Raw genomic sequence first — 18982 nt, forward strand, 5'->3', positions numbered from 1 at the left:
CCGAACAGAAAAACTGTTCCTTATCGGAAAAAAACCATAGTGTTTTCAGAAAAGAATATTTTAATGGCATTACATTAGCATATACAGGGTGATTACTTAATTCTTCGCATTTGCGCCTCGAAGTTGGGAACCGCAGAAAACCAACTTCATCTGACCACCACTGTAGGGCTCGGACCCGGGTCCCCACGATGCGAGTCCGTCACTATGACCACTCGAACAATGGTGGTCAAAAATTGAACTTTTTTTAAAATTTCCTTAATCTCTTTCCCATCGTCTCATTAAGATGTCCTAAAAATTTGGCTGTATTCGGATGAGTAGTTATTGAGAAAAACTACACACGGGGGTCTTATAAATTATAATCACCCCATATTGGATTAAAGCTCTGACTGCTCCCAGAATTGACCGAAGCTGCAGAATGTTGTGAATGCGTCGATTTACTTCATTCTCTTTTCATTCTCATTCATTTGTATGATATCCACAGTTGAAAAAATCGATTAGGTATGTCTTAAAATTGCACACAAAAGCAAAAGAATAATTGACATGTTAACTCATGAGACGATGAATTGAACACAACAATCGATATCAAAATATCACTTTTCTTTTCGTAAAACAAATATCGTGACGTATTTTAATTACGCTCAGATGCGAATGAAACGTCACAAATGCTTGATAAAATGTCGATTTGTCTCAACTATCTTTTGAGGAATCAATTTTTTTACCAAACAGCGGTGACGTAAAATAATTCGGGGCACAAACTCCAAGTGAAAATTGATTCTCGTCACTCAAAAAACAAAAGAAAAAGATCCCGACGTGGGAAAACTTTGGCGTAAGCGAAACAAGCGTTGCATTAATTAAATGATGATTAAAACTCATGTTAATTAATATTTTAGACGCTCTTTTGAGTAAGCTCCGTAAAATTAAATTACTTTTTCGCGGGGCTCTTGTTTCGGAAATGCGATATCATTCGGTAACTTGAAAGAAAAGAGCATCTATAACTTCTTGAACACTTTGAAGTTCAGTGTTTGCTCGAGTTATTCTGAATATTCTCGAACTAAATTAATTTTTTACAATTTTTCGAAACTCTAAGCCTAAAAATATCATCAACGACGATGAAAACGAACCTGCAATTCTGCATCGTAATTTTTAGCGATGCTTCCCCCACAAAAATTTACTGTAAAGGGGCCATTCAAGTATTACGTCAGCATCGATGGGAAGGGGACGGGGTTTCCATTTGCTGACTTTTGATGACAAGGGGGGTTTGGATAATGCTTACGTCATCAACCACCCTCTTTATGAACATACTAAATATTCTTAATGGCATCTTACTCGGTGCGTCAAAAACGAAATAAAAAAACCTTTCGATAGTTTGTGGGCATTTGAAGTAACACCCCCTTCCCCCCCATTGATAAGTGCCCTACAGAGCCACTTATTGATCTCTAAATATTTCACGGATCCAAGTGCTCTGAAATTGTGCCACACATCACTCAAGTGATCCGTAATTATATGTCGCGGATCACATACATAATCTGAGAATGTGCCGCGGATAACTTGAATGATGAAGAACCGCACTGGAGGCCACTTAAGTACTCTAAAATTACGTCACATGTCACTCAAGTGATCTCTAAATGTGTCACGCTTAAGGTTTCTGGAACTGTGTCCAGTGTCATTTAAACGATCTGAAAATATGCCACGGGCCGCATATATAAATGATCTTGAAAATGTACCACTTAGTTTATTTTTGCTAAACTAGGTTTAGATAACCCCGAGGGCCATATTTGGTCCGCGGGCCAAGGGCCTTTATGCGATTTATCATTATATGGCTTAGAAGGTGGGTCGCAATGAATTTATTAAAGATAAATTTTGAGTTCATAGCCTTCAAATAACATTCAAATTAACAGAAATTGATTATAACAACATATAAAGGTATTTGAATTTAGAAAAATATTTTTTTTGCATTAAAAAAATAAATTTTTGATCGCCGGGGGGGGGGGAGGGGCTCGTGCCCCCCCCCCCCCAGTCTGATCCTACCAATATGCTTTAGGATTCAGAGGGGCAGAGCTGATGACGAAATTTTGCTGACGAGGGGAGGGAGGAGGGGGTCAGAGTTTTGCTGACAAGAAGGGCGGTCAAAAATGGCTAAAAATTTGCTTACGTAATACTTGAACGGCCCCAAAGTATTGCAAAAATAAAGCAAAGGAAAATCTCTCATGAATGGGATACTTTTCTCAGTTGTAATACTTTCTGAAACTAAACCATTGCATCGCAAAGTACGTCAGGTCTAGATATATCATTGGATTTCGTAAAAATCGATTTTTTTTTACATTTTATACATTTTTCTCTTCATGCAATAGGGAATGTGGGAAAATAACTTTATACCTGTCTAGGTATACAGGATAGTAAGGAAAGTCGCTGAGCCACATTTCACTGGTGAGCCGTTGGTCCTAGAGACATGCTTCCAATCAGAGAATATTATCGACAAATAGGGTAGAAGTCAAATACGTCATTGATGTTGCAAGAGGTTGCATACCGTCGAATCCCGTTTCAACGAATACCGTTAAAGCGAAAATCTTGTTTTGACGAACACTTTTCTAATCCCCTCAGATAAGTTTACCTAGGAAAACAATGCAAAAACCTGCAATTATTTTACAACGAAATTTCGTTATAACGAAACGATTTCTCCGGTCTCTTGGAATTTGGTTATAACGGGATTCAACTGAATTTATCAAAATGAAAAAACAAAAATTTTTTATACGGAAACTCTGTGTTCAAAAACCCAATTAGAAAGTTGTTTGACCTGTCTCTCCTGAAGCCAACAAGAAAAATCCACGTTTATAAGCGCAATAGTCACTGACATATTTGAATTCAAAAACTGTAAAAAATTTGGGAAGGGGAAAAGAAACGTTGTCTGTTAGTTTATGGCAGTTCTTCCCAATTTTTCTCTAATCTTTGAATGCAAATATACCGGCAAATATTACACTTGGAAAAGTTGTTTTTTGCCTCATAAAAGACAACAACTTTCTAATTGGGTTTATGAGGAGAGGGTATCTATATAAAATGTGTTTTAATAGCTATACAATCCCCCTTGCAATATGAATGACGTGTATGAGTTCTGCACATTATTTTGCTACTTTTACTAATTGGCAATATGCCTCTAGGATTGAATTGAATTTTCCTAGTGGTGAAATTTCCGGCGGTGAATTGTTGATCGGTGAATTTTCCTAGATATGAATTGTTGTCGGTGAATTGCTGGCGGTAAATTTTCCTAGAGATGAATTGTTGCCGGTGAATTGCTGGCGGTGAATTTTCCTAGAGATGAATTGTTGCCGGTGAATTGCTGACGGTGAATTTTCCTGGCGGTGAATTTTCCTAGAGATGAATTGTGTTCGGTGAATTGCTGGCGGTGAATTTTCCTGACGGTGAATTTTCCTAGAGATGAATTGTTGTCGGTGAATTGCTGGCGGTGAATTTTCCTGACGGTGAATTTTCCTAGAGATGAATTGTTGTCGGTGAATTGCTGGCGGTGAATTTTCTGGACACGCCCCCCCCCCCAAACGGTATTCAGGTAAATTCCGTAAACCAGACGCCGCCATCGTACTCAGTACAGATCTGACAGCGCGAGACAGAAATAATTCCCGAATTAGAGTCAGCGGAGACAGGTTCGATTAGCGAGGGGTGCCACCCCTCTTTTAGGCTGTCGGCAGCCAGCCTTATTAATGTCCATCGTGGGGTTTATGTTAAAGGTACAAATCGATAGTCTTCTGCCACCAGGGCTTAGTACAACATAACGGAGGGCCGTAATTAGAAGGGGGGAGGGACTGAAGGGAGACAACTGCCCCTTTCAGCAAAATTTAGGAAAAGGGGGGTGATGACAATTTTAGGGTGGAACAAAGAACACCATTATAAAATTGTCGAATTTTCAATTTGTGGGGGCGGCAAAATAATGTTTGGGTTTATGTTAAGCCCCGGGTGGGTGAGATAATGTTTGCAAAAATCCTAGTTACGGCCCTACATAACGACAGTGGCAAGCTGAAGTCCAACCCTCAAGAGTAGGATAAAACTAACCTACCTCACCACGGTGGTCAACTGGCAAAATAACTCCGAATCATGTCTTTTGTTTTCGGACTTTGTGCAGTGATTTCCGGCACTTCTTAAACTTGCTGGCCGAAGTCCGGAATTCGGCATTGGTCGGGTAAATTTAAAAATAAATAGGTAGATTTCGGGCTTTGGTAGGGTCATTTTATATATTAGGGATTATCTGAAGCACTTTCTTGCCCCCCCCCCAGAATTGCTAGGAAATTTCACCAAGACTAAAAATATCATCATTTTTGATGAACAAATCTTTTAAATCTCTACCGTAATTTTTTAGTAGTTTTCCCACTAAAATTTGCAAGATTGAGAAAGGGCATGCAAAGGAAAATATATTATGAATTCCTTGGATGTGAGGTTCTCTGAGCCTCAACTATTGCCAAGTAAACATGTCAAGTCTAGATAAATTAGCTTGAATTGCATTGAACTTGGTAAGTGGAATTTTCTGTATTTAATACATTTTTATCTTCACGCTATTGAAAAAATTAGAACAGTCTATTCATATCTGTCTACATATACACAGTGAGTGTGTGTGTGTGTATAGATACTTTTGAGAAAATATTTATTACTCTTAATATTATCATTACAACTGATATATAGATGAAAGTGGATGTGCCGAATTTAACCAATATCCATCGCAGACGCAATACCAGGTCGAGTTCGCGTGATTAACGAGTTTGTCTGCGTAAGCGTCAGGATGAATGATTGTATGTAGTTAATGTATAAGGGCAGGCAAAAGGATTTGGAGAATATTTCTTTCCATTCCAGACTATACCGCTAATGTAATCCTAAGGGCTGCATCTTTGTCAGCGACAGTATAATACATTTTTGGTAAACGTGTCAGTTTATCAATTGATATGAGTGATTACTGGCGCTAGTGCGGAATGAATCGACTCTCTCTCAACCCAACGGGGATCTTTCGAGAAACCTCAAGTAAGTACTATGAGAGAAATAAAGTATTTTCATTAACAAGGAAAGATGAATTACAGTAATTTTATAGTGCGACCGGTACAACTCGCATAGAATGGGATAGGACGTACGGTGTGGAAGTGCAATCTCGATTCGTGTGTTCATTAAACAATGTCACTAAATTCCAAAAGGGTACAAAAAATATTCTGGATTTTTCGCCAGTATTTTCTTCATTAAGTCAGCTCAAAAAAAGTCCCTCTTGCTTTGGAATCATTTGTTCTAATGTGAAATCTTTGCTAAAAAAAATAGTTAGGGTTGCATTCTTATTACTTTTTTGTGTACATATGCAGGCTGTCCCAAATTGTTTGAGCGGCAGATATCTTGTTGACTTTGGAAACATGCTTTCAGTAACAAAAACAGTTTTCAAATATGACACGCAGTTAATTAAAATCTCAAAAATTATCTGAGGGAGTCGAAAAAATAAAGAAGTTTTACTTATTATATGGCCTTCCATATGTGCTACAACTACATATTTTTAAATGCATTACGCCATTATACACCCTTTATGTTTTGAACCGTTGGTGTTAAGGCTGCTACACACTATTCTGATGTGACGCGCGAACACGTCAACTGACAGTGGTGTGTAGCGGCCATTAGAAACGGTAAGATAATTTAAAAAAAATCCAAATACACTGTCTTCATTTCAGATACTATAAGTCAATTCGTCCACTAAGGGACGTATACAAACCGGGATGCAAAATTGATTTTTTTTTTATCACATGTTCCCCACGTTCTCTAATATTCAATTGAAAACTTGTTTATCGGTCTTTCTGGAGCCCCCCCCCCCCCAAAAAAAAAAATACATGTTTCCCAGGATAATCTCACCTGAGATATTTGAGTTCAGAATAACTAAAAATGATGGAAAGAACAAAATATATTAAGGGACAAGCTGGAGGAAAACATTTGAATCATTTTTTTGCAGTTGCATTTTATGCAATCTTTTCCACAATATGAGAAGTCCCCTTAACTCCCAATCTGCAATATTCCAAGTGATATAAATGGACTGAAAACTTAACTATTGAAATAACGTGCCTATTCGAAATAGGCACGTTATTTTTCAATACTTTTTTTCTGATTAAAAGTGTTTCGATTGTCAACGGTTCGGGTCCCGATCTAATTAGCCCTGGTGTGCAGAAATGACCGTGGTGCGACAAGAATGATTAAGAGATATCATAACAAATGTTGCTCGTTTTTATGCTGCATACCGGTTTAAAATCTATAACTAACTCTATATATACTTTAGAAATTTTTACAGATAGTTTAGTTTTCATTCAGAGACAATGAGGGCTCACCAGACCCAACTGACCGCGACAGGAATGTCACAACTCACGGACTGGATACAAATTGACTGGACAAATTGACTGGACAAAAAGATGCCCCGGCCTCACGGTTTGGAGCCCCAATCGTAATCAATCACGGAATTATATCTGTTTCGGACCCTTTATATATGTACTGTACAATAAGACTGTATAGCATATTTGTTTTTTTGTGAAAATATATTTTTACGCGTTTTTATGCAAACTAAAAATTCTTCTCTCCTCTTCCGTGTATACCTGTGATTCCCAACGTGGGCGTTAACGCCCTCTGGGGGTGATGGAATGTTCCAGGGTGGCGGCAGAAACTACAGGTATAACATAGGATATTATGGGTTAGATTGCGTTGGGGGACGGTGGGAGAAAAACATTTTCTAAAGAAGGGGGCAATGGGACAGGGAAACTATGGGAATACCACCAGCATATATTATTTCGTTGAAAGGGAGGTTCCCGTCCGGTGTGGTGTCGGGCAGTGATGCTGGGTTTGGTTGGGAATGTGAAGGAGGCAAGGTGACGAGAGAGTTGGTGAGGGGTTCCCTGGGGGGGAGGGGCTTCAATTGGCTGATACACCAGTAGGTTTTCCCGGTACGTCCGCGGTCCGCTTATGACCACCGTGCTTAAATTGCAATAGCGATAGAGCCTGGACGTGCTCGGTTCATTCTGTATTCTTTATTTGTATATCAATGAACTATCATGATTTTTTTCAAAAATAATAATAATAATAATAATAATCTATACCCATGTAAATTTGCAAAAAAAAAAAATCTTTGTTCAGGATTTTTCACATTTTCACCATTAAATTTTGACGTTTGATTGCCTTTTTTGAGATTAGGTATGCATATTTTCAAAAACAACTAATCCGTATACTACAAGATATATACTTTTTTCCTACAAGAGTTAGATCTTTTTGTTGTCCGTCGGATTTACTCATGTGTAAATAGTTGAAAAACTTTTTTCTTTGCACTGTGATGTCTGAATTCTTTTTTTTTGGCATCAAACATGTCTGTAGAATTTAATTTCAATTTTTTTTCTATTTTGCAATTTTATATTCTCGCTTCTTTATTAATACTCGCGACGGTGTCAGTAACCTTTTCCTATGTAACACCATAAGAGTATTAATATATTAATACCCGTTCCTGCTAATACCCTCACGTCTGAAGTTATAATCCGATTTTGTATAAGATTGAGAAATAATAAAATTTTATTCTCCCATATTTCGCTTTTCCCTCAAGTCAATAAAGAATATTATATCATATAGACTTTTTCCCCCCCTTAAAATAAGAAAAGGAATGAAAATTCGCCTGTATCAGAAAACCTTAGTAAGAAATTAATTGGTTTATTGGTAAACAAACGTATCTCCAACTTGATGTAAGCCTTTATAATCTGTCTTTCCGTCTTAAAACAAACCGAAAAAAACTTTGTCGAATGATATTCGTGCTTATCAAGTGATAATTGAATCAAATGTTAATACCCACGTATGAATGACTTTGCTTATGGAATACTAGCTGTTACCCGCTTCTTCGATCAGGGTTTAGTAATGTTAATAGCCCATTTAGAAATGGGTTTAGTAATCTGAAAAGTACTCGGGGCTAGGATTTCCCCGTATAACACTTGAATCCCCTTCATAAGCCCCTTGAGGTATGGATTTTCCAGAAAACCCGTTTTAGTGTGTATCTACATTAAAAAATGTAATACTGACTAAATTTCATATTTACGGTCTCAACGATTTCGACTCAGTAATGAGTATGAGATAGTGATGAATCCATATAGCCTTTGGGCCCCCTTCCCTCTTAGGGGGTTGAAAATTTTGGAGGAAAAAAATCAAACAAATGAAACAAAACTTCATGCTAGCTTCAACGGTTTTGGCTCGGCGATGATGAATCAGTCAGTCGGGACATGTTATTTTATATACAGGGTGTCCTGTAAGTGCTGGCTCGACCTTTATCTCATCAACCGTCCTTCGCAGAGGTAAAACCGTTTTACCCGCATTTAACGCTGTTCTTTCCCTAATCTCCTCAGTTTTTCAAATTCGAATACCTCAGTTAATATTGTACTTGGAAACATTGACATTTTTCTGTTGACCCCAGGAGATACAGAGAAACAACTTTCCAATTGGAAGTTAGATCGCGGTGGAAGGACCGTATAAAAATTTGGATTCTTTTATTTTGTGACACATTGCATTCTCACTCTTAAAACTGGTACAGGGTAATTTTTTAATGCCTTTCGAGTTATTTTTTAAATTGGAATCATACCTCTACGACAGACGGTTCATGAAATAAAGCCCGTGCTAGCACTTACAGGAGCCTTCGCCCGGCACCCCTGATTCTCCCCAGCACGACCCAACCCACACGGGTATAAGGCTTATATCCCGGGAGGGACAGAGCCTGGGCCGTGTCTGGCCAGTCGGAGCACTTACAGAACACCCTGCATATGAATAAATATTTGCGTGCTATATAGATTTATCTATTTTGATGAAGGAATCACGATTCCAGCCAATAGGTGATAAAATATGACGTAACACAAAAATAATAGTATTCGTAATTTTCATTTATAGCATCAATCTATTTTTTTCCTATCATGAATAATAAACGTCTATAAACACATTCGTTTCAGTCATTCCATTATTTTTTGCTAAGTTTTAAAGTATTTATTAGTTAAAATGTTGGCGATGTTCAAAGTTGGTCACTATTAATTGGTTGATAGACCTTTAGAAGATCCAATTTGTTATACGAATACATATGACTATAAAATAATTATCATCATCAATAATCTCATCGGAATATCCAAAGAGTAATGACTTGAGCCCGGATTATACGTACTAAAAAGTGACAAAATATGCTCTAAAAATATACAAATATGCACTTAAAAATGCCGAAATATGCACTTAAAAATGCTAAAATACACACTCAAAAATGCAAAAATATGCATTGAAACCCAAAATATATACTAAAAAATCATAAAAAAAAGTTAAGAATTATCAAAAATGAGAGAATATGAATTCAAAAAAAGCAGATATACTTTTAAAATAAATATTTTCCATTTCTTAGTGCATATTCATTTACAAAGGAAAATCTCCACATATAACCTGTGCATATGCAAAAAACTTCTACATATTTTCTATCTAGGCATTTTTTATTTCTAGTTTGTTGTAGCTGCTCAGTAACGAAATACCAGTAACAAAGGAATTTCAACACTATTTCTAAAAAAATTGAACGCTTTTAAATACAAATACAACGCCACAACAGGCAAAATGCCCAACGAGGTGGCTGATAAAAAGATGCCCATAAAAATATGGATGTCATATATTTCAAAAATACAGCAACTCAATTAAAATGCAATTAACAAAAAATTGTAAACAAATATATACACATGATAAAATACTATACAATACCCATAAAGAATACTTATGGTTGTCTTATTCTAAGTATGTGTAGCTTCTCGATTTACCCCAACATGTTTATCGTGTTTCTTTTTATATCGTTTTCTTTTTGACATATCTCTAGAAATAGCCTTAATAATAAAACACTTGATATTTGGAAAATACGAACATCTCTATCAATTCACTGAATTCCACCTGCGGCAGAAAAACCGGTGTACTAAAAATACAGTGAAAACACCCCCCTCCCCTTAACGGACACCCCCTGACAGCCCCCATCAGATCCCACCGATGAACGCAAAAGAGAGGTTTTACTGTATTATTAGCAATATTTATTTGAAAGATCATAAAAGTGATTACGCTTAAATAAACTTTCAAAAATATGCACTTATTCTGAAAATTCTTATATTTCATGCATTTATTATTATTAATGCTAAAAAAGGCCAGAATATGCAAATGCATATGCACATTTGCATATGCTCCGGGCTCTAGTAATGGCCAAAAACTGTATGCCTGGGTTTGAATTTTATGTGACATGTGCTTGCTTGCATCAATCATCTGAACTGCAAGAGAGAAATCATCAAATGAACGAAAGTGTAATCACGTACATTTTTGAGTTTCCTTGTGGGTCTAGGCCAGGGGATCTCAAACCTTTTCCATCCGCGGCGCCCCCTTTCCCTAAGTAAATTAATTAATGTTCATCCTAAATTAACTGAATATAACTATGGTCCAGAATGGTGATGTTGGTTTTGTTTTCGCATGGTAGTACCTGTGAAGAAAGCCAACATTACAAGCTTGATAATGTGTTTTATTCTGAAAATGTTTTTATCTTCTCTTCGCTCATTCATTTTTCGTTGCAAATACGTGCATTGCACATGGGACCCGTCTCCGACATTTCGCTCCCGTCACATTTCTCCCAGGTACATTTGGCCCCTTGTACATTACTACGTTTCGCCCCCGAAAATTCCGCACCTGACATTTCGCCTGCCCTGAACGTATGAGTGATTGACTGACTATGAGTGATATGATGGTTGAGTGACCGTATAAGTGGTTGAGTGTTCGTATGAGTGACCAAGTGAATGTGAAATATACTAGGAGTCAGTGAGTGAATGACTGAATGACTTACCACGTGAGTGACCGTATCTGTGAGTGTTCAATTGACTGTATGAGTGACTGACCGTAGGAGTGATCAAGTGATTGACTGTATGAGTGACTGACCGTAGGAGTGATCAAGTGATTGACCGCATGAGTGACAGAGTGATTCACTATGTGAGTGACCAAGTGAGTGATCGAGTTACTTATTGTGTGAGTGACCAAGTAAGTGACCAAGTGAGTGATCGAGTGATTTATTGTATGAGTGACCGAGTGATTCACTGTATGAGTTCCCAAGTGAGTGACTGAGCGAATGACGGTATGTGTGACCAAGCGATTGACCGTATGAGGGATCGAGTGATTCACTGTGTCAGTGACCAATTGAGTGATTTAGTGATTGGCCATATGAGTGACCAAGTCAGTGACTGAGTGATTTACCCCATGAGTGATCAAGTGAGTGATCGTATGATTGCTCTGTGAGTGACGAAGTGTGTAGTCATATAATTAACTGAGTGATTGCCATATGAGTGAGTAACCATATGATTAACTGAGTGAGTGACCGAATGAATGACCAAGTTAAGTGATCGTTTGAGTTTGTGAGTGTGAGCGAATGTATGGTCGAGTGAATGACAATGTGAATAACCAAGTGGGTGACGGTACGATTGACCAAGTGAGTGACCGAATGGATGACCAAGTGAGTGACCGAAAGATTGATCAAATGAGTGACCGAATTATTGATCAAGTGAGAAACCATATGGCCAGGGAAGGCAAAATATCATGGGTAAATGCGCAACTCACTTGATCACTCTCAGGGTCACTCAATTTGTCACTTATATTATCACTCGCTGCGTCACTCATACAGTCGGAGCAGGCGAAATTTCTGAGGTCAAAGTTTCCCCTGAACCATTGCACATATCATGTGCCGGAAAAAAACCAATCGCGACCGACAACAAAGTTTGTATAAATGTGTAAGTCGTGGTTTCACTTCATATCCTATCTCCTCATCAGTAGACACTCCCCGTTAGCGGACAAAATCTTTGGTTCCACGGGTGTCCGTTATCGAGAGGCTGTACTGTATTCTGAGAGTACCTAAGAAATTTAAATATTTTTAGAATTATTTCATCTTGAATTTAAAACAATGATATCATGTGAATTTTATCGGCATTGCTTTTTTTTCCTCTACCGAAAGTATCGATATCTCACAACAATCAAGCCATTCCCCTATCAATTGAGTTATTTTTTCATGTTGAATGTCATATCTCTACCATGTATATCATACTAAAAGTGTGGATGTGATGCATACAGTGGAGCGTAACATCGTAGCGCATGTCATCATGGTGCCATGAACGCATCTTTCGGAAACATCTGTTGGGGAAAAACCATCATACACTCTCGAACAATTTAAGCTCCTTATAAAAATTCCTTTCTATATTCTAAGAAAAAAACATTTGGCGTATTTGAAACACGATAATATACAGACGAATCCCGTTTTAACGAATACCGATATAATGAAAATCTCGTTTTAACGAACACTTTTCTAATTCCCCCAGATAAGCTTACATAGGAACAATGCATAAACCTGGAATTCCTTTACAACGAAATTTCGTTACAGCGAAGTGATTTCTCCGGTCTCTTGGAGTTCGTTATAAAGGGATTCGACTGTACTTTGTTTTTAAAGCTTGCGGAATTCCTAGTTTTGACGCCCTGTGTCAAGCCAGCAATTAGTTAGCTTGCCAATCTTCATATACAAATACAAGGCCACAACGGGAAAAATGGCGAACGAAGTGGCTAAGAAAAAGATTCCCATAACAAATATGGAGGTCATACATTTCTAAAAAATACAACAACACAATTAAAAATTATAAAAAAAAAACTAAAAACTATACAGGGTGCAAACGGGGGTATGACGGTTTACTGCAGAACTGTTGATCCAAGAGGTATAGAGTCGAATTCCGTTTTAACGAATACCATTATAGCGATAATCTCGTTTTAACGAGCACTTTTTTAATCCCCCAAATGAGTTTACATAGAAAAAACGCTAGGTCACCTGGAATTCCTTTATCACGAAATTTCGTTTTAACGAAGTGATTCCTCCGGTCTCCTGGCATTCGTTATAACGGGATTCGACTGTACTTCCAGTTAGGAATAGTTTCCAAATAACGGGAAATACTACGCTACTTCTGTACAAATACTGAAATCAAACTAGTTTGCAATATTCCAAGCATCCGCACAGTCTTCCTAAGCCCAGTTTGAATGATCAAGTCCAGATGAAAATGACTTAAGAGCCCAGTTTGAAACAATCAGTTTCAAGGGATTGCATAGTTGCTTAGAAAAAAAAAAAACTTTTTATACAGCCTCTGTGTGTGCCCCAAAACCCAACCATAAAGTTGTGCAATATTCATTGAGATATTCAAATTCGAAAAACGGAGGAGATTTGGTAGAAAAGCAGCGTTATATATAAATGCGGATAAAATAGATATCTCAGTAAATATTGCACTTGGAAGGGAACGGAATATTTTTTTGCCATCGGGAGAGAGACACGGCAACAACTTTCTGATTGGGTTTCGGGGCACACGGGAACTGCATAAAAGGTTAATATTTTCATTTTAATAACTATATAGCCCCTTGAAACATGTATGATGACATATCTGATTACTGCACGCTATTTCGAAACTTTTTCCAATTAGAAGTATACCTCTAGGATCGACGGAATTTAAAATAGACGGAGAATTCCACCGAGCTTATAAAGAGGAAGCGTCTAGCCGCCGCGACGGCAGCAACATCGAATGCAAGGAAATCACGTGACTCGGTGAATAACACAGTTTGTCCTTGGCAATTTTCACATAGAAATGTACAATTCGGTCTCTAAATATTGCGTTTTAAAGATTGTAAAAAAGGATAGAGAACTCATCTAAAGATGGAAAACGATTAAATTATTTATTTCATTAATACTGCAACAATTTCTTTCATTAATACTGCAACAATTTCTTTCATTAATTCTGCAATTTTCTTTCATTAATTCTGCAATTTTCTTTCATTAATTCTGCAATTTTCTTTCATTAATTCTGCAATTTTCTTTCATTAATTCTGCAATTTTCTTTCATTAATTCTCGAAATATTTCCTTTGTTAATTATTATTTCTTTCATTAATGCTGAAATTATTTCTTTTATCAATGCTGAAATTATTTCTTTTATCAATGCTGAAATTATCTTTTTCATTAATTTTTTGAATTTTCTTACCTTACTGCTGGAATGGCCATTTTCATTTATTTTAAAACTGAAATTATCTCTTTCATTAATTCTAGAATTTTCCTTTCATTTATTCTAGAATTTTCCTTTCATTAATTCTAGAATTTTCCTTTCATTAATTCTAGAATTTTCCTTTCATTAGTTCTGGAATTACCTTTCATTAACTCTGGAATTATCCCTTTCCTTAATTTTGGAATTCTCTTTTTTTTCCTTAATTCTGGAATAATATTTCAATAATATGGAGATTATCTTTTTCATTAATATGGAGATTATCTTTTTCATTAATTTTGCAACTACCTTTCGTTAAAGGTCAGATCTAGAATCGGGGCACCCAAAAATTAATTAAGAACAGCTAAATTTTTCCATGTTAGAAAAACTAGTGTAGTTAAAGGAGTTATTACAAGAACATCTAAAGAAGATATGTAAGTGTTAATGAAAAACAAAACTCGACGAAATGCATATAGCAATGAATTGCAGTTTTTATTATATTCTGATGTAAAGAAACGGAGAAGTGTATATATGTAAGTGTATACAGTATACATAATCATTCGCATCACATGTATCACAATTGACGAAATACAGACCAAAAGAAAAACAGATCGACACCAGAAACGTCTTGTGAACAAAAGCACCAGTTATTACTTACACTATATCTCAGAGGAGAAGAAATTGATTACATCAAATATTACTCTCTTTTGATTCGCTTAATTTGAAAAAAAAAATTACATTCATCCAACACTAAAATTCTTATGAACATTCTTGACCGAATTCTCGTGATTTTTCATTCTAAATAATTCAATTACAAATGTGGAAACGATGTCAAGTCAGTGTTACGTGCCTTTTCTAGACGGGACTAGGGATGCGCTGCCTACAAGAAAAATATTCTAAAACAAACAATTACCAAACATTGGAAAGTAATTCTAACTGCAGAATTTATACGTAGTTGAAAAGCCTCCCCCCCACCCCACTCTGAGCTGTCTACAGCCGTAACTAGTGACAACTGCAAAACTGTAGAAATGACTTAATGGAGGAATGGAAAAGAAATTTAGAGCAAAATAAGCAGGTTCCTACATTCACCCCCACACCAGAGAATGTCTTGTATGCAAATTTCAGTGCGCAAGCTAATTTTCCGCTGATGTACGACCAAACTGCTCAAGCTTTCTCCGGCTGTCTATATAAACATCCGCGCACAACGGAACAATTTACATTCTCTTTTTTTTTTTTCCGCCCAAGATTATGACGTTGATTTTTGCAAGAACGTGCTTCTGCTGGTGAAACTCTTTTAAGAATCGGACCAAAAGTTATGTTTGAGTTAAAGTTTTCGATCTTAAAAGTCTCTACGGAAAATTCTCCCATACTTTTATTGGACGTTCCCAAAGTTTTATAGTTTTTGGTAAGTAGCAAAAGCAAAAAGCTCAGAACAGAGGACGCTTAGTTACGAACATTATGTATTTTATAAGCATTTAATTTTTATCCCCAATATTTCACGACACTTCTCACAAATCTTACCTGGAGACAACGTTATTTAGATCGGTTTTCTCATACGTGGCGAAACAAAACCCCACAAATCAGTAGTAGTGTTTGGTGCATTTCTAGAGTGGTGCCTGCAATAACCACCACTCCAGAAACGCACCAAAATAGAAACGGACCACTCCAGAAACGCACTAAACACTACTACTCAAATCACGCTATATATTGTACCGCATTCCTGCCTGATGTGTCTGATTCAAGGTGAGCATTACAGTGCAGTAACTGAATGAAGTCAGTTGCGTATCGCAGGATATTTAATCAACAACATTATCTGTCGATAGATATTTTCTTATGGCTACGCCATGTTTGAAGTGCATTTATCTTTCTCGAACTGTGAAATAGGTATATTGGTTGTAAGAGTCAAAGCATCTCATTTGGGTACTCAGATTGATTCCCACGAAGTTCGTGGCTTGTATATTCAATCGAATCATCCTTGTATATTCAATCGAATCATCCTTGTATATTCAATCGAATCATCCTTGTATATTCAATCGAATCATCCTTGTATATTCAATCGAATCATCCTTGTATATTCAATCGAATCATCCTTGTATATTCAATCGAATCATCCTTGTATATTCAATCGAATCATCCTTGTATATTCAATCGAATCATCCTTGTATATTCAATCGAATCATCCTTGTATATTCAATCGAAAGCTCATTTGGCTTCATAGACAGAAATCTGGGAGTCTTTCGACTCTACCTTAAACAACATCGTTGCTAGTAAAACATTGATATAAATCTGGCTATAAATAAATGCTGTATGTAATGTGTATTACAGTATATAATGTGAAGTAACGTAAAAAGGACTTGTTTGAACTTATTTCCACTGGCGTTTCGATGCAATATTACGTCCGTGATTGTAAAGGTCACTTTCTTAATGACAGACCGTAAAAAGTCAATGTTACTCAACTATTTAGCCCTTTCCGAACCATTTGGTGGCGCACACCATGTATGTCTCCTGTAATAATTGATAGAACTACTTGACACTTCTATTTGTAACAGATTCCGGCAGGACCTCGAATAATTTTTCGCCAGACCAGAAACGTTTTTGTTTAAAGGATAACCAAACTGAGGTGACGCAACTGATGTTCACATGCAAATGCTAGAGAAATTACTTTCCAGTGGTTTTTATTGAATATTCAGTTTTTTTTCCTTCTAAATACGCACTTCCATCTATTTTGAATGAGTATCAATAATATTTTCAATAATCAATTACATCAAAAAGCGAAAAAAGTTATAGAATTTAAAAAAAAAACCCATATAATACCATCGATTCAGATGTGAAAATTCGGCTTATTATTATCATTATTATTATTTATAATCGATAGTCATTGTTTATGATTACCACGAGGTTTAACAATCTTTAATGATATTGAAATAAAATAAAAAAAATCACATTTTCTTCTAAGTGATTATGACTTATGCAACAGGCTTATCAATGGACATCTGTATAAATAGCTCAATATAAATTGGAGAGAGATGGCTTTAGCGTTATACTAGAATCCTTCGCATCCCTCTGAAATGTTTCATCAAGAACTGACTAAATAGTCAAGTGTGATGCAATGTTTAGGATATATTCAAATATTCAAAGAGTATTACCCAGATTCGATTAAAATATTCTCAATAGATTTTGGGTCGCATGTGGTAAAAAAAACATTAATGTGATTTGAGATAAGGATTTTGGATTTTTAATTACTAATGATCTCGGGGCCCTAAGATTGAACTCTATGCTAGATACACTGCTGTGAATTCATACAATAACGGTAGAAAAGAATTTTTCAACGATCATGGAGGTTAATATACAGGGTTATTCCATAATTCCCCTTGACGCATTTCACTGGCTAAACGTTGATCTCAGAGGCATTTATCCAATCAGAAAAAGTATCGAAATAACGTGTAGATCACATAATGTATATATGTCATTCATATCGCAAAGGGGTGTATAGTTTTATACGGACACCGTCCTCAAAGATCCCTATTTAACCCTGTTTTGCCATCAAAAACTTCGATGTTTCTAAGTGCAATATTCGCTGACAGATTTTTTTGAATTCAAAAATCAGGGAAAAGTTGGGGAAGGACAGCGTAAAGTAACAAATAATGCTCCTTTTCATCATTCATGCTCTATCCCAACTGTTCACCGATTTTGAATTTTAATATCTCATCGAATATTGCCCTTAGAAATGCGAAATTTGTTTTGTGTTGGCGTCGGGAAGGGCAACAACGTTTTAATTGAATTTTTTGAGGACAGGGTGCTCATATAAAAAGTTGAATTTTTCTTTTTCCTTTAATAACTGTACAACTCCTTGCATTACGAATGACGTAACTAAGGTTACACGTTATTTGGATATTTCTTCTAACTGCATTATGTCTTTAGGATCAATGGTTCACCAGTAAAATACGGCAAGGGGAATTATGGAATCTCCCCTGTATAATCTGTAGCTGAACCCGAAAGAACAACCCTAGCCAGCAGTTTGTCCAATCACACGTTGGGGCTGTCATCGGTCCGTAAATTAAAATAGACAATACTCATGGACATTTTCTTCGGTTTTATTACATGAATGATAGTGATAGGACCCAAGAGACACCCAGACTCTGTCACACTCACACAGCGATGTAAGCCCCTTTTCCTTGGGGGAATCGGGTGCCTCCGGAGAACCTAACCATTTATTAATCGAGATATATATACCTGGGCACAGGTGTCATTATGCACTTCACCAGTACAAAATTTATGATCGAAAAATGATGATAGAAATGAAATAAATCGCATAATCGTCATAATGGAGAACAGTTCTTGATTATGACACTTTACAACTCTGAATGAAAATTTCCTAGTCACTTCTCTAAAAATTTTACTCCCGCAAAAGAGTCAACCTTAACCATTTTAAACAAAACATGATAATTTCACATCACATTCATTATTTCCTCCCCGCAACGAGAAATAATATATGATTATTTCATCGTATATCAGCATGGTTAAATAATACATTTATTATCCGTAATATCATATTTAAGATATAAAATACCCTAACTGCTCACTTCAGACATTTCTGGTTCACACAAAGGCACTGATCTTTTGGCATCTCTACTATCGTATCATTTACATAAGTACGAGAGGAAAAAAAAAAACTTGAAATAAGTACGTATAGAGTATACGAAAAAAATCAAAATGATAGAACAAAAAAATATGCATTGCATGTGTATATAGAATTCCAATAGAAGGTCATGTACACGACTGAAATACTAATAAAAAAAAACAATATACACAGCTATGAAGATTCCCGTTCATGAATTCCAGGCACAGTGCACGTCAATTCGGCTTCCTGGAAATAGACGAGAAAACAAACATGATCACAAGTGAGCGG

At 36.5% G+C, this 18982-nt stretch overlaps 1 protein-coding gene across 2 annotated transcripts in view; it reads right to left on the reverse strand.

Moving 5' to 3' along the window:
- Positions 1 to 17972: 17972 nt before the first annotated feature.
- LOC149088760 (uncharacterized) overlaps positions 17973 to 18982 on the reverse strand; it is a 309610-nt gene continuing 308600 nt past the window's right edge. For both annotated transcript variants that reach the window (XM_089253079.1, XM_089253070.1), the window contains exon 9: positions 17973 to 18940. The gene's annotated coding sequence lies outside the window, so the exon portion shown is untranslated. The remainder of the gene's footprint in view (positions 18941 to 18982) is intronic.

Source organism: Pholcus phalangioides, unplaced genomic scaffold (genome assembly GCF_987345545.1).
Source record: "Pholcus phalangioides strain wild (caught in Gottingen) unplaced genomic scaffold, Ppha-v1.0 ptg000003l_1, whole genome shotgun sequence".
Lineage (NCBI taxonomy): Eukaryota > Metazoa > Arthropoda > Arachnida > Araneae > Pholcidae > Pholcus > Pholcus phalangioides.